Below are 24,985 nucleotides of genomic sequence, written 5' to 3' on the forward strand. Positions count from 1 at the left end.
TCGGGTTTTGTACACGAATTCGGGCTTTCGATAAAAAAAAAAAAAAAAAAAAATCTGTTCTTATCAGTTTAATATCTGATACGTCCCTATCTGGGGACCATATATTAAATGGATTTTTAGAACAGGGAGATGGAAAAAGAGCTTGCTCTGTCCACTCCACGCATTGACCTGGTATTGCAGTATCTCCAGGACCGGTGCACCCCTTCTTTAATGCAGTTTCTAAAATCAGAAAGAATTGAATTCAATGCTTTTTGTTCATTTTGCTTGTTTGTCGGATTTTGGGATGGACTCTTTGGCTTTGCTTTTCTTCTCCTCATTGGATTTTTCATGTTAAAAGTTGCAGAAGCCAGATGACAAGCTCATTTTGGTTCAACTTCAGCAACTGTGCATTGCATTGCCATGTAATGTAATGTAATGCAATGCTATCTATCTAGCTCTCCCTCTATACTTCCTTTTGGATAAACAGACATATTAGGCAAGCATTTTGGAGCTTTCACCTAAATAACTACAGGTGGTGAGATAAGCTGCACAATATAATTGACCTTTCAGTATATTGTTGCACACACACCATCTATTTAGCAAATGCCCTTGTTATCAACAGCAGCCTTTTAAACTCACCTGAGCTAACAGGTATGTGAGCTGGTTACTCTGCTGCGCTTAAAATTTCTTTTTTGGTTTGCTACAATGCCTTTTCTGAAACGTTGTCTCCCTCTGCTGGAACACTGACTTCTTTCATTTAATGCCTGCAGACTATAAAAGAGAAACCAACCCAAAAAGTTTGGTTGATTAGTCTGTGGCATTCTTTTAAACTGTTGCTTATGGCGGTCTCTGTGAGCTTCTCAGTGACATTCAGCCATCCAGGTATCCCGCCTGCAGTAGACGGAATGTGGCAATGGAACGCTGGCTGCGCGTGTCATAATAGGCTCTGAGCCTTAATATACCTGCGCACAGCAGCAGCCACCTTCAGTCTGCTGCTGAACAGCCAGCAGCAGCAGCAGCAGGAGAGGTAATTAATCAGCAACCCTCCTGCTAAGGGTAGACAGCTGCTCGTTCCACCCCCCCCCCCCGCCTTAATTGGTTCTCCTCCCTTCCAACGGTGTTGAGGCGGGTGGGAACAGCCGGGGGTTGAGGGTACTGTGCTAAAAGAGGTGGAGTTATGCAGATCTAAAACGCGTGGATTGCAGCAGCAGCAAGCCGAAAAGTGCAGGCATGTGAGGGATCTAGAGGTTGACAGCATGTCTTCTTAACGGGAGTCCAGGTGGCCATCTCCACAAATGGACTTTTCAGAATCCTTGGGTGGCACCGTAGTCGGAAACCAATTCTGGTTATCGCTTCTCGGCCTTTTGGCTAAGATCAAGTGTAGTATCTGTTCTTATCAGTTTAATATCTGATACGTCCCCTATCTGGGGACCATATATTAAATGGATTTTTAGAACAGGGAGATGGAAAAAGAGCTTGCTTTGTCCACTCCACGCATTGACCTGGTATTGCAGTATCTCCAGGACCGGTGCACCCCTTCTTTAATGCAGTTTCTAAAATCAGAAAGAATTGAATTCAATGCTTTTTGTTCATTTTGCTTGTTTGTCGGATTTTGGGATGGACTCTTTGGCTTTGCTTTTCTTCTCCTCATTGGATTTTTCATGTTAAAAGTTGCAGAAGCCAGATGACAAGCTCATTTTGGTTCAACTTCAGCAACTGTGCATTGCATTGCCATGTAATGTAATGTAATGCAATGCTATCTATCTAGCTCTCCCTCTATACTTCCTTTTGGATAAACAGACATATTAGGCAAGCATTTTGGAGCTTTCACCTAAATAACTACAGGTGGTGAGATAAGCTGCACAATATAATTGACCTTTCAGTATATTGTTGCACACACACCATCTATTTAGCAAATGCCCTTGTTATCAACAGCAGCCTTTTAAACTCACCTGAGCTAACAGGTATGTGAGCTGGTTACTCTGCTGCGCTTAAAATTTCTTTTTTGGTTTGCTACAATGCCTTTTCTGAAACGTTGTCTCCCTCTGCTGGAACACTGACTTCTTTCATTTAATGCCTGCAGACTATAAAAGAGAAACCAACCCAAAAAGTTTGGTTGATTAGTCTGTGGCATTCTTTTAAACTGTTGCTTATGGCGGTCTCTGTGAGCTTCTCAGTGACATTCAGCCATCCAGGTATCCCGCCTGCAGTAGACGGAATGTGGCAATGGAACGCTGGCTGCGCGTGTCATAATAGGCTCTGAGCCTTTATAAACCTGCGCACAGCAGCAGCCACCTTCAGTCTGCTGCTGGACAGCCAGCTGCAGCAGCAGCAGGAGAGGTAATTAATCAGCAACCCTCCTGCTAAGGGTAGACAGCTGCTCGTTCCACCCCCCCCCCGCCTTAATTGGTTCTCCTCCCTTCCAACGGTGTTGAGGCGGGTGGGAACAGCCGGGGGTTGAGGGTACTGTGCTAAAAGAGGTGGAGTTATGCAGATCTAAAACGCGTGGATTGCAGCAGCAGCAAGCCGAAAAGTGCAGGCATGTGAGGGATCTAGAGGTTGACAGCATGTCTTCTTAACGGGAGTCCAGGTGGCCATCTCCACAAATGGACTTTTCAGAATCCTTGGGTGGCACCGTAGTCGGAAACCAATTCTGGTTATCGCTTCTCGGCCTTTTGGCTAAGATCAAGTGTAGTATCTGTTCTTATCAGTTTAATATCTGATACGTCCCCTATCTGGGGACCATATATTAAATGGATTTTTAGAACAGGGAGATGGAAAAAGAGCTTGCTCTGTCCACTCCACGCATTGACCTGGTATTGCAGTATCTCCAGGACCGGTGCACCCCTTCTTTAATGCAGTTTCTAAAATCAGAAAGAATTGAATTCAATGCTTTTTGTTCATTTTGCTTGTTTGTCGGATTTTGGGATGGACTCTTTGGCTTTGCTTTTCTTCTCCTCATTGGATTTTTCATGTTAAAAGTTGCAGAAGCCAGATGACAAGCTCATTTTGGTTCAACTTCAGCAACTGTGCATTGCATTGCCATGTAATGTAATGTAATGCAATGCTATCTATCTAGCTCTCCCTCTATACTTCCTTTTGGATAAACAGACATATTAGGCAAGCATTTTGGAGCTTTCACCTAAATAACTACAGGTGGTGAGATAAGCTGCACAATATAATTGACCTTTCAGTATATTGTTGCACACACACCATCTATTTAGCAAATGCCCTTGTTATCAACAGCAGCCTTTTAAACTCACCTGAGCTAACAGGTATGTGAGCTGGTTACTCTGCTGCGCTTAAAATTTCTTTTTTGGTTTGCTACAATGCCTTTTCTGAAACGTTGTCTCCCTCTGCTGGAACACTGACTTCTTTCATTTAATGCCTGCAGACTATAAAAGAGAAACCAACCCAAAAAGTTTGGTTGATTAGTCTGTGGCATTCTTTTAAACTGTTGCTTATGGCGGTCTCTGTGAGCTTCTCAGTGACATTCAGCCATCCAGGTATCCCGCCTGCAGTAGACGGAATGTGGCAATGGAACGCTGGCTGCGCGTGTCATAATAGGCTCTGAGCCTTTATATACCTGCGCACAGCAGCAGCCACCTTCAGTCTGCTGCTGGACAGCCAGCAGCAGCAGCAGCAGGAGAGGTAATTAATCAGCAACCCTCCTGCTAAGGGTAGACAGCTGCTCGTTCCACCCCCCCCCCGCCTTAATTGGTTCTCCTCCCTTCCAACGGTGTTGAGGCGGGTGGGAACAGCCGGGGGTTGAGGGTACTGTGCTAAAAGAGGTGGAGTTATGCAGATCTAAAACGCGTGGATTGCAGCAGCAGCAAGCCGAAAAGTGCAGGCATGTGAGGGATCTAGAGGTTGACAGCATGTCTTCTTAACGGGAGTCCAGGTGGCCATCTCCACAAATGGACTTTTCAGAATCCTTGGGTGGCACCGTAGTCGGAAACCAATTCTGGTTATCGCTTCTCGGCCTTTTGGCTAAGATCAAGTGTAGTATCTGTTCTTATCAGTTTAATATCTGATACGTCCCCTATCTGGGGACCATATATTAAATGGATTTTTAGAACAGGGAGATGGAAAAAGAGCTTGCTCTGTCCACTCCACGCATTGACCTGGTATTGCAGTATCTCCAGGACCGGTGCACCCCTTCTTTAATGCAGTTTCTAAAATCAGAAAGAATTGAATTCAATGCTTTTTGTTCATTTTGCTTGTTTGTCGGATTTTGGGATGGACTCTTTGGCTTTGCTTTTCTTCTCCTCATTGGATTTTTCATGTTAAAAGTTGCAGAAGCCAGATGACAAGCTCATTTTGGTTCAACTTCAGCAACTGTGCATTGCATTGCCATGTAATGTAATGTAATGCAATGCTATCTATCTAGCTCTCCCTCTATACTTCCTTTTGGATAAACAGACATATTAGGCAAGCATTTTGGAGCTTTCACCTAAATAACTACAGGTGGTGAGACAAGCTGCACAATATAATTGACCTTTCAGTATATTGTTGCACACACACCATCTATTTAGCAAATGCCCTTGTTATCAACAGCAGCCTTTTAAACTCACCTGAGCTAACAGGTATGTGAGCTGGTTACTCTGCTGCGCTTAAAATTTCTTTTTTGGTTTGCTACAATGCCTTTTCTGAAACGTTGTCTCCCTCTGCTGGAACACTGACTTCTTTCATTTAATGCCTGCAGACTATAAAAGAGAAACCAACCCAAAAAGTTTGGTTGATTAGTCTGTGGCATTCTTTTAAACTGTTGCTTATGGCGGTCTCTGTGAGCTTCTCAGTGACATTCAGCCATCCAGGTATCCCGCCTGCAGTAGACGGAATGTGGCAATGGAACGCTGGCTGCGCGTGTCATAATAGGCTCTGAGCCTTTATATATCTGCGCACAGCAGCAGCCACCTTCAGTCTGCTGCTGGACAGCCAGCAGCAGCAGCAGCAGGAGAGGTAATTAATCAGCAACCCTCCTGCTAAGGGTAGACAGCTGCTCGTTCCCCCCCCCCCCCCGCCTTAATTGGTTCTCCTCCCTTCCAACGGTGTTGAGGCGGGTGGGAACAGCCGGGGGTTGAGGGTACTGTGCTAAAAGAGGTGGAGTTATGCAGATCTAAAACGCGTGGATTGCAGCAGCAGCAAGCCGAAAAGTGCAGGCATGTGAGGGATCTAGAGGTTGACAGCATGTCTTCTTAACGGGAGTCCAGGTGGCCATCTCCACAAATGGACTTTTCAGAATCCTTGGGTGGCACCGTAGTCGGAAACCAATTCTGGTTATCGCTTCTCGGCCTTTTGGCTAAGATCAAGTGTAGTATCTGTTCTTATCAGTTTAATATCTGATACGTCCCCTATCTGGGGACCATATATTAAATGGATTTTTAGAACAGGGAGATGGAAAAAGAGCTTGCTCTGTCCACTCCACGCATTGACCTGGTATTGCAGTATCTCCAGGACCGGTGCACCCCTTCTTTAATGCAGTTTCTAAAATCAGAAAGAATTGAATTCAATGCTTTTTGTTCATTTTGCTTGTTTGTCGGATTTTGGGATGGACTCTTTGGCTTTGCTTTTCTTCTCCTCATTGGATTTTTCATGTTAAAAGTTGCAGAAGCCAGATGACAAGCTCATTTTGGTTCAACTTCAGCAACTGTGCATTGCATTGCCATGTAATGTAATGTAATGCAATGCTATCTATCTAGCTTTCCCTCTATACTTCCTTTTGGATAAACAGACATATTAGGCAAGCATTTTGGAGCTTTCACCTAAATAACTACAGGTGGTGAGATAAGCTGCACAATATAATTGACCTTTCAGTATATTGTTGCACACACACCATCTATTTAGCAAATGCCCTTGTTATCAACAGCAGCCTTTTAAACTCACCTGAGCTAACAGGTATGTGAGCTGGTTACTCTGCTGCGCTTAAAATTTCTTTTTTGGTTTGCTACAATGCCTTTTCTGAAACGTTGTCTCCCTCTGCTGGAACACTGACTTCTTTCATTTAATGCCTGCAGACTATAAAAGAGAAACCAACCCAAAAAGTTTGGTTGATTAGTCTGTGGCATTCTTTTAAACTGTTGCTTATGGCGGTCTCTGTGAGCTTCTCAGTGACATTCAGCCATCCAGGTATCCCGCCTGCAGTAGACGGAATGTGGCAATGGAACGCTGGCTGCGCGTGTCATAATAGGCTCTGAGCCTTTATATACCTGCGCACAGCAGCAGCCACCTTCAGTCTGCTGCTGGACAGCCAGCAGCAGCAGCAGCAGGAGAGGTAATTAATCAGCAACCCTCCTGCTAAGGGTAGACAGCTGCTCGTTCCACCCCCCCCCCCCGCCTTAATTGGTTCTCCTCCCTTCCAACGGTGTTGAGGCGGGTGGGAACAGCCGGGGGTTGAGGGTACTGTGCTAAAAGAGGTGGAGTTATGCAGATCTAAAACGCGTGGATTGCAGCAGCAGCAAGCCGAAAAGTGCAGGCATGTGAGGGATCTAGAGGTTGACAGCATGTCTTCTTAACGGGAGTCCAGGTGGCCATCTCCACAAATGGACTTTTCAGAATCCTTGGGTGGCACCGTAGTCGGAAACCAATTCTGGTTATCGCTTCTCGGCCTTTTGGCTAAGATCAAGTGTAGTATCTGTTCTTATCAGTTTAATATCTGATACGTCCCCTATATGGGGACCATATATTAAATGGATTTTTAGAACAGGGAGATGGAAAAAGAGCTTGCTCTGTCCACTCCACGCATTGACCTGGTATTGCAGTATCTCCAGGACCGGTGCACCCCTTCTTTAATGCAGTTTCTAAAATCAGAAAGAATTGAATTCAATGCTTTTTGTTCATTTTGCTTGTTTGTCGGATTTTGGGATGGACTCTTTGGCTTTGCTTTTCTTCTCCTCATTGGATTTTTCATGTTAAAAGTTGCAGAAGCCAGATGACAAGCTCATTTTGGTTCAACTTCAGCAACTGTGCATTGCATTGCCATGTAATGTAATGTAATGCAATGCTATCTATCTAGCTCTCCCTCTATACTTCCTTTTGGATAAACAGACATATTAGGCAAGCATTTTGGAGCTTTCACCTAAATAACTACAGGTGGTGAGATAAGCTGCACAATATAATTGACCTTTCAGTATATTGTTGCACACACACCATCTATTTAGCAAATGCCCTTGTTATCAACAGCAGCCTTTTAAACTCACCTGAGCTAACAGGTATGTGAGCTGGTTACTCTGCTGCGCTTAAAATTTCTTTTTTGGTTTGCTACAATGCCTTTTCTGAAACGTTGTCTCCCTCTGCTGGAACACTGACTTCTTTCATTTAATGCCTGCAGACTATAAAAGAGAAACCAACCCAAAAAGTTTGGTTGATTAGTCTGTGGCATTCTTTTAAACTGTTGCTTATGGCGGTCTCTGTGAGCTTCTCAGTGACATTCAGCCATCCAGGTATCCCGCCTGCAGTAGACAGAATGTGGCAATGGAACGCTGGCTGCGCGTGTCATAATAGGCTCTGAGCCTTTATATACCTGCGCACAGCAGCAGCCACCTTCAGTCTGCTGCTGGACAGCCAGCAGCAGCAGCAGCAGGAGAGGTAATTAATCAGCAACCCTCCTGCTAAGGGTAGACAGCTGCTCGTTCCACCCCCCCCCGCCTTAATTGGTTCTCCTCCCTTCCAACGGTGTTGAGGCGGGTGGGAACAGCCGGGGGTTGAGGGTACTGTGCTAAAAGAGGTGGAGTTATGCAGATCTAAAACGCGTGGATTGCAGCAGCAGCAAGCCGAAAAGTGCAGGCATGTGAGGGATCTAGAGGTTGACAGCATGTCTTCTTAACGGGAGTCCAGGTGGCCATCTCCACAAATGGACTTTTCAGAATCCTTGGGTGGCACCGTAGTCGGAAACCAATTCTGGTTATCGCTTCTCGGCCTTTTGGCTAAGATCAAGTGTAGTATCTGTTCTTATCAGTTTAATATCTGATACGTCCCCTATCTGGGGACCATATATTAAATAGATTTTTAGAACAGGGAGATGGAAAAAGAGCTTGCTCTGTCCACTCCATGCATTGACCTGGTATTGCAGTATCTCCAGGACCGGTGCACCCCTTCTTTAATGCATTTTCTAAAATCAGAAAGAATTGAATTCAATGCTTTTTGTTCATTTTGCTTGTTTGTCGGATTTTGGGATGGACTCTTTGGCTTTGCTTTTCTTCTCCTCATTGGATTTTTCATGTTAAAAGTTGCAGAAGCCAGATGACAAGCTCATTTTGGTTCAACTTCAGCAACTGTGCATTGCATTGCCATGTAATGTAATGTAATGCAATGCTATCTATCTAGCTCTCCCTCTATACTTCCTTTTGGATAAACAGACATATTAGGCAAGCATTTTGGAGCTTTCACCTAAATAACTACAGGTGGTGAGATAAGCTGCACAATATAATTGACCTTTCAGTATATTGTTGCACACACACCATCTATTTAGCAAATGCCCTTGTTATCAACAGCAGCCTTTTAAACTCACCTGAGCTAACAGGTATGTGAGCTGGTTACTCTGCTGCGCTTAAAATTTCTTTTTTGGTTTGCTACAATGCCTTTTCTGAAACGTTGTCTCCCTCTGCTGGAACACTGACTTCTTTCATTTAATGCCTGCAGACTATAAAAGAGAAACCAACCCAAAAAGTTTGGTTGATTAGTCTGTGGCATTCTTTTAAACTGTTGCTTATGGCGGTCTCTGTGAGCTTCTCAGTGACATTCAGCCATCCAGGTATCCCGCCTGCAGTAGACGGAATGTGGCAATGGAACGCTGGCTGCGCGTGTCATAATAGGCTCTGAGCCTTTATATACCTGCGCACAGCAGCAGCCACCTTCAGTCTGCTGCTGGACAGCCAGCAGCAGCAGCAGGAGAGGTAATTAATCAGCAACCCTCCTGCTAAGGGTAGACAGCTGCTCGTTCCACCCCCCCCCCGCCTTAATTGGTTCTCCTCCCTTCCAACGGTGTTGAGGCGGGTGGGAACAGCCGGGGGTTGAGGGTACTGTGCTAAAAGAGGTGGAGTTATGCAGATCTAAAACGCGTGGATTGCAGCAGCAGCAAGCCGAAAAGTGCAGGCATGTGAGGGATCTAGAGGTTGACAGCATGTCTTCTTAACGGGAGTCCAGGTGGCCATCTCCACAAATGGACTTTTCAGAATCCTTGGGTGGCACCGTAGTCGGAAACCAATTCTGGTTATCGCTTCTCGGCCTTTTGGCTAAGATCAAGTGTAGTATCTGTTCTTATCAGTTTAATATCTGATACGTCCCCTATCTGGGGACCATATATTAAATGGATTTTTAGAACAGGGAGATGGAAAAAGAGCTTGCTCTGTCCACTCCACGCATTGACCTGGTATTGCAGTATCTCCAGGACCGGTGCACCCCTTCTTTAATGCAGTTTCTAAAATCAGAAAGAATTGAATTCAATGCTTTTTGTTCATTTTGCTTGTTTGTTGGATTTTGGGATGGACTCTTTGGCTTTGCTTTTCTTCTCCTCATTGGATTTTTCATGTTAAAAGTTGCAGAAGCCAGATGACAAGCTCATTTTGGTTCAACTTCAGCAACTGTGCATTGCATTGCCATGTAATGTAATGTAATGCAATGCTATCTATCTAGCTCTCCCTCTATACTTCCTTTTGGATAAACAGACATATTAGGCAAGCATTTTGGAGCTTTCACCTAAATAACTACAGGTGGTGAGATAAGCTGCACAATATAATTGACCTTTCAGTATATTGTTGCACACACACCATCTATTTAGCAAATGCCCTTGTTATCAACAGCAGCCTTTTAAACTCACCTGAGCTAACAGGTATGTGAGCTGGTTACTCTGCTGCGCTTAAAATTTCTTTTTTGGTTTGCTACAATGCCTTTTCTGAAACGTTGTCTCCCTCTGCTGGAACACTGACTTCTTTCATTTAATGCCTGCAGACTATAAAAGAGAAACCAACCCAAAAAGTTTGGTTGATTAGTCTGTGGCATTCTTTTAAACTGTTGCTTATGGCGGTCTCTGTGAGCTTCTCAGTGACATTCAGCCATCCAGGTATCCCGCCTGCAGTAGACGGAATGTGGCAATGGAACGCTGGCTGCGCGTGTCATAATAGGCTCTGAGCCTTTATATACCTGCGCACAGCAGCAGCCACCTTCAGTCTGCTGCTGGACAGCCAGCAGCAGCAGCAGGAGAGGTAATTAATCAGCAACCCTCCTGCTAAGGGTAGACAGCTGCTCGTTCCACCCCCCCCCCCCGCCTTAATTGGTTCTCCTCCCTTCCAACGGTGTTGAGGCGGGTGGGAACAGCCGGGGGTTGAGGGTACTGTGCTAACAGAGGTGGAGTTATGCAGATCTAAAACGCGTGGATTGCAGCAGCAGCAAGCCGAAAAGTGCAGGCATGTGAGGGATCTAGAGGTTGACAGCATGTCTTCTTAACGGGAGTCCAGGTGGCCATCTCCACAAATGGACTTTTCAGAATCCTTGGGTGGCACCGTAGTCGGAAACCAATTCTGGTTATCGCTTCTCGGTCTTTTGGCTAAGATCAAGTGTAGTATCTGTTCTTATCAGTTTAATATCTGATACGTCCCCTATCTGGGGACCATATATTAAATGGATTTTTAGAACAGGGAGATGGAAAAAGAGCTTGCTCTGTCCACTCCACGCATTGACCTGGTATTGCAGTATCTCCAGGACCGGTGCACCCCTTCTTTAATGCAGTTTCTAAAATCAGAAAGAATTGAATTCAATGCTTTTTGTTCATTTTGCTTGTTTGTCGGATTTTGGGATGGACTCTTTGGCTTTGCTTTTCTTCTCCTCATTGGATTTTTCATGTTAAAAGTTGCAGAAGCCAGATGACAAGCTCATTTTGGTTCAACTTCAGCAACTGTGCATTGCATTGCCATGTAATGTAATGTAATGCAATGCTATCTATCTAGCTCTCCCTCTATACTTCCTTTTGGATAAACAGACATATTATGCAAGCATTTTGGAGCTTTCACCTAAATAACTACAGGTGGTGAGATAAGCTGCACAATATAATTGACCTTTCAGTATATTGTTGCACACACACCATCTATTTAGCAAATGCCCTTGTTATCAACAGCAGCCTTTTAAACTCACCTGAGCTAACAGGTATGTGAGCTGGTTACTCTGCTGCGCTTAAAATTTCTTTTTTGGTTTGCTACAATGCCTTTTCTGAAACGTTGTCTCCCTCTGCTGGAACACTGACTTCTTTCATTTAATGCCTGCAGACTATAAAAGAGAAACCAACCCAAAAAGTTTGGTTGATTAGTCTGTGGCATTCTTTTAAACTGTTGCTTATGGCGGTCTCTGTGAGCTTCTCAGTGACATTCAGCCATCCAGGTATCCCGCCTGCAGTAGACGGAATGTGGCAATGGAACACTGGCTGCGCGTGTCATAATAGGCTCTGAGCCTTTATATACCTGCGCACAGCAGCAGCCACCTTCAGTCTGCTGCTGGACAGCCAGCAGCAGCAGCAGCAGGAGAGGTAATTAATCAGCAACCCTCCTGCTAAGGGTAGACAGCTGCTCGTTCCACCCCCCCCCCGCCTTAATTGGTTCTCCTCCCTTCCAACGGTGTTGAGGCGGGTGGGAACAGCCGGGGGTTGAGGGTACTGTGCTAAAAGAGGTGGAGTTATGCAGATCTAAAACGCGTGGATTGCAGCAGCAGCAAGCCGAAAAGTGCAGGCATGTGAGGGATCTAGAGGTTGACAGCATGTCTTCTTAACGGGAGTCCAGGTGGCCATCTCCACAAATGGACTTTTCAGAATCCTTGGGTGGCACCGTAGTCGGAAACCAATTCTGGTTATCGCTTCTCGGCCTTTTGGCTAAGATCAAGTGTAGTATCTGTTCTTATCAGTTTAATATCTGATACGTCCCCTATCTGGGGACCATATATTAAATGGATTTTTAGAACAGGGAGATGGAAAAAGAGCTTGCTCTGTCCACTCCACGCATTGACCTGGTATTGCAGTATCTCCAGGACCGGTGCACCCCTTCTTTAATGCAGTTTCTAAAATCAGAAAGAATTGAATTCAATGCTTTTTGTTCATTTTGCTTGTTTGTCGGATTTTGGGATGGACTCTTTGGCTTTGCTTTTCTTCTCCTCATTGGATTTTTCATGTTAAAAGTTGCAGAAGCCAGATGACAAGCTCATTTTGGTTCAACTTCAGCAACTGTGCATTGCATTGCCATGTAATGTAATGTAATGCAATGCTATCTATCTAGCTCTCCCTCTATACTTCCTTTTGGATAAACAGACATATTAGGCAAGCATTTTGGAGCTTTCACCTAAATAACTACAGGTGGTGAGATAAGCTGCACAATATAATTGACCTTTCAGTATATTGTTGCACACACACCATCTATTTAGCAAATGCCCTTGTTATCAACAGCAGCCTTTTAAACTCACCTGAGCTAACAGGTATGTGAGCTGGTTACTCTGCTGCGCTTAAAATTTCTTTTTTGGTTTGCTACAATGCCTTTTCTGAAACGTTGTCTCCCTCTGCTGGAACACTGACTTCTTTCATTTAATGCCTGCAGTCTATAAAAGAGAAACCAACCCAAAAAGTTTGGTTGATTAGTCTGTGGCATTCTTTTAAACTGTTGCTTATGGCGGTCTCTGTGAGCTTCTCAGTGACATTCAGCCATCCAGGTATCCCGCCTGCAGTAGACGGAATGTGGCAATGGAACGCTGGCTGCGCGTGTCATAATAGGCTCTGAGCCTTTATATACCTGCGCACAGCAGCAGCCACCTTCAGTCTGCTGCTGGACAGCCAGCAGCAGCAGCAGCAGGAGAGGTAATTAATCAGCAACCCTCCTGCTAAGGGTAGACAGCTGCTCGTTCCACCCCCCCCCCCCGCCTTAATTGGTTCTCCTCCCTTCCAACGGTGTTGAGGCGGGTGGGAACAGCCGGGGGTTGAGGGTACTGTGCTAAAAGAGGTGGAGTTATGCAGATCTAAAACGCGTGGATTGCAGCAGCAGCAAGCCGAAAAGTGCAGGCATGTGAGGGATCTAGAGGTTGACAGCATGTCTTCTTAACGGGAGTCCAGGTGGCCATCTCCACAAATGGACTTTTCAGAATCCTTGGGTGGCACCGTAGTCGGAAACCAATTCTGGTTATCGCTTCTCGGCCTTTTGGCTAAGATCAAGTGTAGTATCTGTTCTTATCAGTTTAATATCTGATACGTCCCCTATCTGGGGACCATATATTAAATGGATTTTTAGAACAGGGAGATGGAAAAAGAGCTTGCTCTGTCCACTCCACGCATTGACCTGGTATTGCAGTATCTCCAGGACCGGTGCACCCCTTCTTTAATGCAGTTTCTAAAATCAGAAAGAATTGAATTCAATGCTTTTTGTTCATTTTGCTTGTTTGTCGGATTTTGGGATGGACTCTTTGGCTTTGCTTTTCTTCTCCTCATTGGATTTTTCATGTTAAAAGTTGCAGAAGCCAGATGACAAGCTCATTTTGGTTCAACTTCAGCAACTGTGCATTGGATTGCCATGTAATGTAATGTAATGCAATGCTATCTATCTAGCTCTCCCTCTATACTTCCTTTTGGATAAACAGACATATTAGGCAAGCATTTTGGAGCTTTCACCTAAATAACTACAGGTGGTGAGATAAGCTGCACAATATAATTGACCTTTCAGTATATTGTTGCACACACACCATCTATTTAGCAAATGCCCTTGTTATCAACAGCAGCCTTTTAAACTCACCTGAGCTAACAGGTATGTGAGCTGGTTACTCTGCTGCGCTTAAAATTTCTTTTTTGGTTTGCTACAATGCCTTTTCTGAAACGTTGTCTCCCTCTGCTGGAACACTGACTTCTTTCATTTAATGCCTGCAGACTATAAAAGAGAAACCAACCCAAAAAGTTTGGTTGATTAGTCTGTGGCATTCTTTTAAACTGTTGCTTATGGCGGTCTCTGTGAGCTTCTCAGTGACATTCAGCCATCCAGGTATCCCGCCTGCAGTAGACGGAATGTGGCAATGGAACGCTGGCTGCGCGTGTCATAATAGGCTCTGAGCCTTTATATACCTGCGCACAGCAGCAGCCACCTTCAGTCTGCTGCTGGACAGCCAGCAGCAGCAGCAGCAGGAGAGGTAATTAATCAGCAACCCTCCTGCTAAGGGTAGACAGCTGCTCGTTCCACCCCCCCCCCCGCCTTAATTGGTTCTCCTCCCTTCCAACGGTGTTGAGGCGGGTGGGAACAGCCGGGGGTTGAGGGTACTGTGCTAAAAGAGGTGGAGTTATGCAGATCTAAAACGCGTGGATTGCAGCAGCAGCAAGCCGAAAAGTGCAGGCATGTGAGGGATCTAGAGGTTGACAGCATGTCTTCTTAACGGGAGTCCAGGTGGCCATCTCCACAAATGGACTTTTCAGAATCCTTGGGTGGCACCGTAGTCGGAAACCAATTCTGGTTATCGCTTCTCGGCCTTTTGGCTAAGATCAAGTGTAGTATCTGTTCTTATCAGTTTAATATCTGATACGTCCCCTATCTGGGGACCATATATTAAATGGATTTTTAGAACAGGGAGATGGAAAAAGAGCTTGCTCTGTCCACTCCACGCATTGACCTGGTATTGCAGTATCTCCAGGACCGGTGCACCCCTTCTTTAATGCAGTTTCTAAAATCAGAAAGAATTGAATTCAATGCTTTTTGTTCATTTTGCTTGTTTGTCGGATTTTGGGATGGACTCTTTGGCTTTGCTTTTCTTCTCCTCATTGGATTTTTCATGTTAAAAGTTGCAGAAGCCAGATGACAAGCTCATTTTGGTTCAACTTCAGCAACTGTGCATTGCATTGCCATGTAATGTAATGTAATGCAATGCTATCTATCTAGCTCTCCCTCTATACTTCCTTTTGGATAAACAGACATATTAGGCAAGCATTTTGGAGCTTTCACCTAAATAACTACAGGTGGTGAGATAAGCTGCACAATATAATTGACCTTTCAGTATATTGTTGCACACACACCATCTATTTAGCAAATGCCCTTGTTATCAACAGCAGCCTTTTAAACTCACCTGAGCTAACAGGTATGTGAGCTGGTTACTCTGCTGCGCTTAAAATTTCTTTTTTGGTTTGCTACAATGCCTTTTCTGAAACGTTGTCTCCCTCTGCTGGAACACTGACTTCTTTCATTTAATGCCTGCAGACTATAAAAGAGAAACCAACCCAAAAAGTTTGGTTGATTAGTCTGTGGCATTCTTTTAAACTGTTGCTTATGGCGGTCTCTGTGAGCTTCTCAGTGACATTCAGCCATCCAGGTATCCCGCCTGCAGTAGACGGAATGTGGCAATGGAACGCTGGCTGCGCGTGTCATAATAGGCACTGAGCCTTTATATACCTGCGCACAGCAGCAGCCACCTTCAATCTGCTGCTGGACAGCCAGCAGCAGCAGCAGCAGGAGAGGTAATTAATCAGCAACCCTCCTGCTAAGGGTAGACAGCTGCTCGTTCCACCCCCCCCCCCGCCTTAATTGGTTCTCCTCCCTTCCAACGGTGTTGAGGCGGGTGGGAACAGCCGGGGGTTGAGGGTACTGTGCTAAAAGAGGTGGAGTTATGCAGATCTAAAACGCATGGATTGCAGCAGCAGCAAGCCGAAAAGTACAGGCATGTGAGGGATCTAGAGGTTGACAGCATGTCTTCTTAACGGGATTCCAGGTGGCCATCTCCACAAATGGACTTTTCAGAATCCTTGGGTGGCACCGTAGTCGGAAACCAATTCTGGTTATCGCTTCTCGGCCTTTTGGCTAAGATTGGGTGTGGTGTTTAGGCATTGCATCTGGTCTTGGCTGATAGGTGTTTGGGGTACCCGGCTCCTTGGCCTGGGGGGATCGTCCCACCTTACGGTGGGGCTTCACCCCCCTGCTGCTATTAGGGAGCTGGCTTAGTCCCCTTACAACGTGTTGCGATCCCTTAAAAAGGCTCACGCCTTTTTTCTTTTCTTCTGTAGTTGGTACGCTTTCGTGGAAGGATGCCTGCTACAATTTCTTTTGCATCGGGAGAGCCCCGGATGAGGGACACAATCCGTATCGAGGTCTTGGAAAGTTTCAGAGAGCAGAAAGGTATCCGCTTCGTCTGCAATACCATCCTCCTTGGGATCCTGGAGTTCGACAGAGATGACATCTTTTGCTTCCAGGACAATGAACTCAAAGGTATTTATACCATCACTTTTAAGAACCAAGGATGCTGCCAACAGTTGGTCCAGAAGGTGAACGAGCATGGTTGGAGAGATGAGATGGATGGCCTGGTGTTTTCCCTGCTTTTCGTCCATGAGGAGGTACAAATAACAACGTATTTTCCCAACCCTTTTGTGGAGAGGCAGGACATCCAAACCTGTTTGAGCCGTCACTGTGATGAGGTGAGATACATTGGGCCTGTGAAGAACTCTGTTGGCTTCTGGGGTGGGAAGCGGAGGTTTCTTGTGCGGTTGCGGAAGGATCCCCAGGGCTATGGAGGAACACATCACCCCCCCTCTACTATCACTATCGGGAAAAGTCGGGGGTATTTATTTTATGCTGGCATGCCTATGTACTGTCGAAATTGTGGGAAAATGGGGCATGTCCAGAGCAATTGTGCAGAGTCCAAGGCATTCCGTTGTAATAACTGTGGTCTACTAGGACATTTATTTAAGGATTGCCCCCATAAGGATTCTTGCAACCTTTGTGGCGTGGACGGCCATATATTTCGGGAGTGCCCACTGAAGACCAAGACCCGAACATATGCGGAAGCTGCTGGAGGACCTATGCCACGGGAAGGACCAGTTCGTGTTCCGGAGACCAGTAAAGGACCTGAGCCTCGTCCTTCTGTTTCCACAACAGAGGAGGTGGCGGAGAAGGTCAAGGGCGCGAGGAAGGAGACGGAGAGGATGGAGCAGGAGTCGGGTCTCCCCCGTGGAGAGCCTCCTGTGGCGAAGTCCCAGAAAAAGGGCGGAGGGCGGACCACCCAAAGACCGGAGCAGAGGGACTCTCCCGTCAGGGAGAAGACCACTGCGTCGATGGTCCCTGGTGTGTTGGAGCAGGGCGCCCCCAATGAGTTGGCGGTGGGGGGCTCTGTGTCGAAGACCCCAGACATACCTAGGGACTCGTGCCAGCAGACCACGGTTCTTTGTCCAGCAGGTGGCAATGATGGTGAGGTTTTCATGTCTGACCTGGAGAGTCTTCAGGAAGTGAGAGGCCACACAGCAATAGCGGAGGATGACTGCACGAGCGACGTGATTGAGCCGTGTGGCAAAAAGTTGAGAGCGGACGATCCTCCGGCATTTAATCCAGACTCGCCTGATGTGTGCCTTGCCAGGGACGATATATGGCAACCCGGTTCCTCCGGGTATCCGATATCCGGTTCGGACCCCCAGAATATTCTCTGCTTCTCCTCAACACTCGAGAGCTTGACGGGGTCTGCAGGGGATATAATGGATGACTCCCCTCCCCCATGACACAAATGCCATCTATTAAGTGTCTCTCACTCAATGTGAGATCTTTAAAGAGCCCTGTCCGCAGGGCTGCTCTCTTTGATTTTTTCAAAACATTAGACTTTGATATTTGTTTCCTACAGGAATGCGGTCTGCAACACGGACTACGGTATAATGAGCTAAAGAAAGACTGGAAACTAGGGCCCTCCATTTGGTCCGGCTCTAATGAGAATAAATCAGCTGGTGTGGGTCTGCTCTGCCGAGGTAATGCTTTTATAATCTCCTCTGTCACTGAGATTGTGCCCGGCAGAGCTATATTAGTACATTTATGTTTTAATAATTTTAACTTTCGTGTTATAAATGTGTATGCCCCTCCAGATAAACAAGAGCGGATACAATTGTTTGAGATTTTACCGTTGTTCTGTGTAGGGTCATCTCCTCTTTTGGTAGCTGGGGACTTTAATTGCCTCAGTGTAAATGAGCGCCGAGGAGGAGGTGACCCAATCCGTAAATTAGATAAATCATGTTTTTTATTAAGTAATTTGCAGACAGATTTTAAGTTGCGCGATGCCTGGAGGTCGCTATCGCCGACGGACCCGGGATTTACGTGGTCCGGTCGGGGAGTGACCTCCAGGATCGATTTTATCTTTTTATCTGAAACTTTTAGCCCTGTATATTTTGTTTTAATTCCTAATTTATTTTCTGACCATAACATATTAAAATTAGAGATAGAATACCAGGGGGAACTAAAGGTGAATAGAGGGTTGTGGCGCCTGGGGGTACACCTATTGGAAGACCCCCTGGTAAGGTCAGATTTTATCAAAAAGTACCAACAATGGAGGCAGCTCAAACCCCCATATTTTAAAATGCTGTCCTGGTGGGAAGGGATTAAAGACAAGATCCAACATTTTTTTATCAGGGCTGGGAAGAGGAAGGCGAGGCAGAAGAAGCAGGGCTATGCAAATTTGAATACTAGACTGCAGACTCTCCTTAAATTCAAAGAGATAGGCTTAGAGGTGCATGATGATATTGTAAGCCTTAAAAATGAGATACAGTCATACCTTGAACAAAAAGGGAAGGAAATAATATTTAATTCTAAGGTGCAATTTTTAGAAGAAGGGGAAAAGTGTACACGTTTCTTTTTCAAAAAAGTGGTGGAGAGGAAAGAAACGATTACCTGCCTAGATGGAGATAGCACAATACAAGGTATGAAGAGGGTAGCTTTTAATTTTTATAGAAACCTTTTTAGCAAAAAAAGTGTTAATAATGTGTTTTTACAAGATGCTCTTAATGTCCTGGATTTTAGGCTAAATTCTGCAGATCAGGGGTTTTTAACAAAAGATATTACTTTAGAAGAACTTTTTAGTGTTTTTAAAAGTTTTTCAAGAGGGAAAGCCCCAGGAGCTGATGGCCTTCCTGTGGAATTTTATTTATCCTTTTGGGATATTTTAAAAGAGGATCTTTTAGCACTTTTTAAAGAGGTTTTTTTGTGTGATAAGTTACCCAAGTCATGGAGGAGGGGGATAGTGTCCTTAATATACAAGAAGAAGGGCGCTCGGGACGACCTCAAAAATTGGAGACCTATCACCCTCCTTAACATGGATTACAAGGCTTTAGCTAAGATTATTGCATGTCGTTTTAAAACTGTTATTAATGTGTTAATACAACCCGAACAAGTATGTGGTGTACCAGGGAGGAGTATTACAGAGACCCTAAATGCGATCAGAGACGTAATATGGTACAGTAAAGACAGGGATCAAGGGCTGGCCCTGTTGGCGCTAGACTTTGAGAAAGCGTTTGACAGGGTTTCTCATGAATATCTTTTTAAAGTTTTAAAACAAATGGCAATCCCAGACTGGTTTTTATCTCGCATTAAGAGTTTATATAATAATATGTTTTCACAAATCTCTGTCAATGGTTTTTTAACTGATTTTATCCCACTGGAATCCGGAGTGAAGCAGGGATGTCCATTATCCCCAATTCTGTTTATTTGCGCTATGGAACCCCTTTTATGCATGATCCGGAAAGACAAGGTAGTCCGGGGGGTTCCTGTCCCAGGAGGGGGAGGGGCTCAGGTTAAAGTGCTTGGATATATGGATGACGTGACGGCTATTTGCACTGATCCTGCTTCACTCCGGAGAGTAGTATTGTGCACCAATCTTTTTAGTCAAGCTTCTGGTTTTAAAATGAATTTTAATAAAACTGAGTGTTTGATTATGGGTGCCTGGGATAGAAATGACTTACCGACTGTTAATGTGAAATATGACAATGTGAAAATTTTAGGGGTTGTATTTGATGCATATAATGATGGGCTTGTGAGTTGGGGAGAGGTTCAAGATAAAATGGCAAAGAAACTTTCCTTTTGGACCCTGAGGAATCTTTCGATCGAAGGGAAAGTCCTTGTTATTAAATCTGATTTATTACCTATGATTTTATATATTGCCATGGTGTATCCTCCCTCTGACTTAATGCTAAAAAAACTAACTCGTTGTATTTTTATGTTTATATGGGGCTCTAAAATGGAAAAGCTTAAACGATCAGAAATGTATAAGAGAAAGCAGAATGGAGGAAAAGATGTTCCCGATCTTCGCCTGTTTTTATATGTAAATTTTTTCTGTTTTTGTTTTAAAGCTTTTAAGTCTGATAGTACTTTTGGCCTGTTTTTAAAATACACGTGTGGTTTTATCTTTAAGAGATGGTTTAGGCCATCCTTATCAGCGCCTGTTTTATTGTGTCCACCAAAGCACCTTATTATTTTAGAAAAAGTTGCAAAGACTCATAATTTAAAAGACCTTGGAGCTGACATCCTTCTGGACCGGAAGAAGCTATTTGTCCATTTGAGGAGAGAAGAAGAGACATCCCCAGTTTGCAACTACTCATGGAACAGATCCAAACGTGTGTGGAGGAATGTCTTCGGGAAGTTCCTCGCCAATGTCCATAAAGACCTTGCCTGGATGTCCGTCCACCAGTGCCTCCCAACCAGAGAATTCCAACACCGGAGAGGCCTGGTGGCACGGGCAAAATGCCCAAGAGACTCTTGCCATTGTGATGAGACCGTTATGCACCTTTTTTGGAACTGCACCTTTGCACAAGAACTCTGGGGGAAATTTGGGATTCTTTTAAAGTGGGTTTGCGGTTTAAAGGACTTTTATTATGAATATGTTTTATACGGACTTTTTAATTGCCCTACTGCATACCAATCTGAAATCTGCTGGTGTATAATAAACTGTGCCAAGAATGCAATTTGGAAAGCAAGGAATATTTTATTGTTTAATCGTGATTTTATTTCTGTGCTTGATTGTATTAAACTGGCTTTTAGTGAAATGTATGTTTATTATTTAAAAAATGTAAAAGATATGGGCAAGAAGGAAGCGAACCGTAGATGGTGCTTTTATATGTGGAATTCTATTTTATATTGATTATTCTCTGTAATGTATAATTGTCAAATGTTTTTATGGGTTTTTTTGTACTTGAAAGGTTTCGCATTGATTGTCTTGTAATCTGACTTATGTACAATAAAATTATGTTGAAACCTTATCTGTTCTTATCAGTTTAATATCTGATACGTCCCCTATCTGGGGACCATATATTAAATGGATTTTTAGAACAGGGAGATGGAAAAAGAGCTTGCTCTGTCCACTCCACGCATTGACCTGGTATTGCAGTATCTCCAGGACCGGTGCACCCCTTCTTTAATGCAGTTTCTAAAATCAGAAAGAATTGAATTCAATGCTTTTTGTTCATTTTGCTTGTTTGTCGGATTTTGGGATGGACTCTTTGGCTTTGCTTTTCTTCTCCTCATTGGATTTTTCATGTTAAAAGTTGCAGAAGCCAGATGACAAGCTCATTTTGGTTCAACTTCAGCAACTGTGCATTGCATTGCCATGTAATGTAATGTAATGCAATGCTATCTATCTAGCTCTCCCTCTATACTTCCTTTTGGATAAACAGACATATTAGGCAAGCATTTTGGAGCTTTCACCTAAATAACTACAGGTGGTGAGATAAGCTGCACAATATAATTGACCTTTCAGTATATTGTTGCACACACACCATCTATTTAGCAAATGCCCTTGTTATCAACAGCAGCCTTTTAAACTCACCTGAGCTAACAGGTATGTGAGCTGGTTACTCTGCTGCGCTTAAAATTTCTTTTTTGGTTTGCTACAATGCCTTTTCTGAAACGTTGTCTCCCTCTGCTGGAACACTGACTTCTTTCATTTAATGCCTGCAGACTATAAAAGAGAAACCAACCCAAAAAGTTTGGTTGATTAGTCTGTGGCATTCTTTTAAACTGTTGCTTATGGCGGTCTCTGTGAGCTTCTCAGTGACATTCAGCCATCCAGGTAACCCGCCTGCAGTAGACGGAATGTGGCAATGGAACGCTGGCTGCGCGTGTCATAATAGGCTCTGAGCCTTTATATACCTGCGCACAGCAGCAGCCACCTTCAGTCTGCTGCTGGACAGCCAGCAGCAGCAGCAGCAGGAGAGGTAATTAATCAGCAACCCTCCTGCTAAGGGTAGACAGCTGCTCGTTCCACCCCCCCCCCGCCTTAATTGGTTCTCCTCCCTTCCAACGGTGTTGAGGCGGGTGGGAACAGCCGGGGGTTGAGGGTACTGTGCTAAAAGAGGTGGAGTTATGCAGATCTAAAACGCGTGGATTGCAGCAGCAGCAAGCCAAAAAGTGCAGGCATGTGAGGGATCTAGAGGTTGACAGCATGTCTTCTTAACGGGAGTCCAGGTGGCCATCTCCACAAATGGACTTTTCAGAATCCTTGGGTGGCACCGTAGTCGGAAACCAATTCTGGTTATCGCTTCTCGGCCTTTTGGCTGAGACCAAGTGCTTCACAGCAGGAGGTTTCAGTTGAAGGGCACTCAGGTACCCCTCTCCTTGGCCTGGCAGGATCGTCCACTTCGGTGGGCTTCACCTGCCTGCTGCTATTAGGGAGAGGGATTAGTCCTAGGGTAACGGGCAGCGATCCCCCAGCCTTCAGGTGCTTTATCTCAAAGCTCTGAAGGTGCAGATTGCAGGCGGTTGCAATTTGCATTTTGTTGCGCCATACCATGGAGGTTGACCCCAACCTCGTGCCTCTATATGCGAGGCTTAAGAACACTATAAGGGTCCACTTTACGGCTGGTGGTTCCGATATGCGGAATCTGGGATATGTAGTCCAGGACGTGCTTGAGAAACTGCTCCACGTCAGAACCAACGAAATCCTTTCTATCCAGGATTATCCTCGACGTGGAGATTATGATGTAACCTTTACTGGCGAAGGTATTTTCAAAGATGTTTTGTCCAGAGTTAAGTCGGTAGAAAATAGCCCTGGTCTAAAAGGGATTCAGATCATCGAGCACGTCCTGGATGAGGTAAAAATGGTGGTTGTGAAAATCTTCTCACCCTTCATAACAGCACCAGAGGTTATTTCCTTTTTGTCAGTTTATTTTAAAAGTGTGAAATTGATTGGGAAAGTGTTGAATGAGTTTAACATCTGGACCTCAAAATGGAAGTTTTTAGTAAAATGTGAAAGAGACCCTAAATTCCCTGGAGGTGTGAGACTTCCTCCAGCTCGATTTAAAATAGGGCAAACTAATGGGGATTTTTTTTTCTCAGGAATGCCACTTTTCTGTAGGTATTGTGGTCTCTATGGGCACTCTAAGGATAGTTGTGGTGCCACTTGTAGAAATTGTGCCAGTACTGAACATGACACAAAGGAGTGCCCAAATGAAAAAAAATGCTCTTTTTGTCGGACACCTGGTCATTTCTATTTTTCTTGCCCTCACAGGTTCAGAGAGGATGAACAAAAACAAAAGGAGAAGTCCAAGACATCCGGGAATGGACGGGCCAATCAGACCACCCCTCAGGAGGAGGAACAACAACCTGGAGCCTCGGGAGGTGATAAGGGCGCTTCGACTAGTAACAATCCCTCCGAGTCAATGACAGGTAACTCACAGGAGCCCAGGAGCTGGCTGAAAGACCATAAGGAGGCTAAAAGGAAGGCTGAGAAAGATCATAAAGGGGCGGTCGGTAAGGCCAAAAAAGAGCGCCAAAAGGCTGACACCGAGCCCAAAATTCCCACTGGGTCTCACGAGAGCGAGGGCGGTACGTGGCACTTGGTGAGGTCTCATAATAAGAAAAAGAATGGTTCCGTGGAGGTGGCTAATAGGGAGGAGATGGATACATCCCCTCACGGGGGTGTAGACTCTGGAATCCCGAGGTCCCGGGGCTCTGCTGCCCCAGGTGGGGCCCCGAACCTGGCTGCCTCCGGGGACTCTGAGGCTCCGCCATGTGCGCAGCCTGCCCCTGTGTTACGACCCTCTGCGGGTCAGCAGGGGAGTGCGGAGCCTCTCGGAGACCCACCTGACGAGGATCTAAATGGTCAGCCTATGGAGACCCAGTGTAACCTTTCTCACAATATCCTTCCGAGCTACACCCCAGTAGCGTCGGGTCTTAATTTAAGTGAATGTTCCTTCTCCGATGATGAAGACTCTTTGATAACGGTGGATTCAGAAGAGGGCGTTGGTGAAAGTCCAAGTGGTCTGATCCGTCCATCGGATAGGTAAAGTCCAGTTTTTGTTTCTTCCTAACCATTTGCTATGATGGCTGACATTAGTGGTGTTTCCCTCAATGTGAGAGGCATAGGATCCAAGACCAGAAGAGCTACTGTTTTACATTTTTTAACCTGTTTTACAGCTTCTGTTTTCTTTTTACAAGAATGTCATATCCCTCATAAGATTTCTTACAAAAAATATAAGGAAGAGTGGAAACATGGTCCATCGGTCTGGTCTGGATCAAATGCAACCGGATCAGCCGGGGTAGCTATACTTTTTAAGGGAAATGTGTCTATTGATTTTATCCAAGATATTTTACCGGGTCGTATTCTTTTAGTTAAGGCTTTTATTGATGGGACAAGATGGCAGTTTTTAAATTTTTATGGGTCACCTGATAAAAATGAAAGGGCTGATATGCTGGAAATTTTACCTTTATTTATTAACATTTCTGAACCTTTTATCCTGGCAGGTGATTTTAATTGTATTTTAAAAGGCGAAAGCCGACGCTCCGGTTCCGTGAGTAGAAATTATGACAAAACGTCTGGAATGTTAAGCAATATTATAAATGATTGTAAATTAACTGATGTGTATAAAGAATGTAACAAGGATAGCCCTATAGACGCTGGTTTCACCTGGAGCAATTCTACATGTAGCTCCAGGATAGATTTTGTTTTAGGTTCAGAAAAAATACTGCCAGTGAAATGTGAAGTTTTAACTAATATTCTCTCAGATCACAAGGTTTTATCTTTTAGAGTGAGGATTAATGGAAAGAAGAAATGTGGTAAGAAATCTTGGAAATTGAATGTGTCCCTTTTAAAAGATCCACAAATTTTATCGGATTTTATTGAGTTTTATGTAAACTGTAGAAAAAGGAAAAACCCCAATATTTCTTTTAGCTCCTGGTGGGATAGAATGAAAATAAGCATTAAAGATTTCTTTATAAAGAAAAGCATACAAAAAGCTAAAGAAAAGTTTGAGATCTATAATTTTCTTAATATCAGGTTA

At 44.6% G+C, this 24,985-nt stretch overlaps 13 non-coding genes across 13 annotated transcripts; all 13 read left to right on the forward strand.

Annotated features, from left to right (window-relative positions):
* The first annotated feature begins 18 nt into the window (after nucleotides 1-18).
* Nucleotides 19-205, forward strand: LOC141200955 (U2 spliceosomal RNA). The gene has a single exon (XR_012272625.1). It is a non-coding gene; the product is annotated as a U2 spliceosomal RNA (small nuclear RNA).
* Nucleotides 206-1,327: 1,122 nt separating this feature from the next.
* LOC141200422 (U2 spliceosomal RNA) lies at nucleotides 1,328-1,518 on the forward strand. Its single transcript, XR_012272143.1, has one exon. It is a non-coding gene; the product is annotated as a U2 spliceosomal RNA (small nuclear RNA).
* Nucleotides 1,519-2,638: 1,120 nt separating this feature from the next.
* LOC141199600 (U2 spliceosomal RNA) lies at nucleotides 2,639-2,829 on the forward strand. Its single transcript, XR_012271348.1, has one exon. It is a non-coding gene; the product is annotated as a U2 spliceosomal RNA (small nuclear RNA).
* Nucleotides 2,830-3,949: 1,120 nt separating this feature from the next.
* Nucleotides 3,950-4,140, forward strand: LOC141199601 (U2 spliceosomal RNA). Its single transcript, XR_012271349.1, has one exon. It is a non-coding gene; the product is annotated as a U2 spliceosomal RNA (small nuclear RNA).
* A 1,121-nt stretch (nucleotides 4,141-5,261) lies between these two features.
* LOC141199602 (U2 spliceosomal RNA) lies at nucleotides 5,262-5,452 on the forward strand. The gene has a single exon (XR_012271350.1). It is a non-coding gene; the product is annotated as a U2 spliceosomal RNA (small nuclear RNA).
* Nucleotides 5,453-6,574: 1,122 nt separating this feature from the next.
* Nucleotides 6,575-6,765, forward strand: LOC141200257 (U2 spliceosomal RNA). Its single transcript, XR_012271982.1, has one exon. It is a non-coding gene; the product is annotated as a U2 spliceosomal RNA (small nuclear RNA).
* A 1,119-nt stretch (nucleotides 6,766-7,884) lies between these two features.
* On the forward strand, nucleotides 7,885-8,075 carry LOC141200244 (U2 spliceosomal RNA). The gene has a single exon (XR_012271969.1). It is a non-coding gene; the product is annotated as a U2 spliceosomal RNA (small nuclear RNA).
* Nucleotides 8,076-9,192: 1,117 nt separating this feature from the next.
* LOC141199603 (U2 spliceosomal RNA) lies at nucleotides 9,193-9,383 on the forward strand. Its single transcript, XR_012271351.1, has one exon. It is a non-coding gene; the product is annotated as a U2 spliceosomal RNA (small nuclear RNA).
* A 1,119-nt stretch (nucleotides 9,384-10,502) lies between these two features.
* Nucleotides 10,503-10,693, forward strand: LOC141200612 (U2 spliceosomal RNA). Its single transcript, XR_012272328.1, has one exon. It is a non-coding gene; the product is annotated as a U2 spliceosomal RNA (small nuclear RNA).
* A 1,120-nt stretch (nucleotides 10,694-11,813) lies between these two features.
* On the forward strand, nucleotides 11,814-12,004 carry LOC141199604 (U2 spliceosomal RNA). The gene has a single exon (XR_012271352.1). It is a non-coding gene; the product is annotated as a U2 spliceosomal RNA (small nuclear RNA).
* Nucleotides 12,005-13,126: 1,122 nt separating this feature from the next.
* LOC141199605 (U2 spliceosomal RNA) lies at nucleotides 13,127-13,317 on the forward strand. The gene has a single exon (XR_012271354.1). It is a non-coding gene; the product is annotated as a U2 spliceosomal RNA (small nuclear RNA).
* Nucleotides 13,318-14,438: 1,121 nt separating this feature from the next.
* On the forward strand, nucleotides 14,439-14,629 carry LOC141199606 (U2 spliceosomal RNA). Its single transcript, XR_012271355.1, has one exon. It is a non-coding gene; the product is annotated as a U2 spliceosomal RNA (small nuclear RNA).
* A 6,308-nt stretch (nucleotides 14,630-20,937) lies between these two features.
* LOC141200877 (U2 spliceosomal RNA) lies at nucleotides 20,938-21,121 on the forward strand. The gene has a single exon (XR_012272575.1). It is a non-coding gene; the product is annotated as a U2 spliceosomal RNA (small nuclear RNA).
* The last annotated feature ends 3,864 nt before the right edge of the window (nucleotides 21,122-24,985 follow it).

Source organism: Phyllobates terribilis, unplaced genomic scaffold, assembly GCF_046119375.1.
Source record: "Phyllobates terribilis strain yellow unplaced genomic scaffold, ASM4611937v1 Scaffold_108__1_contigs__length_5656254, whole genome shotgun sequence".
Classification (NCBI taxonomy): domain Eukaryota; kingdom Metazoa; phylum Chordata; class Amphibia; order Anura; family Dendrobatidae; genus Phyllobates; species Phyllobates terribilis.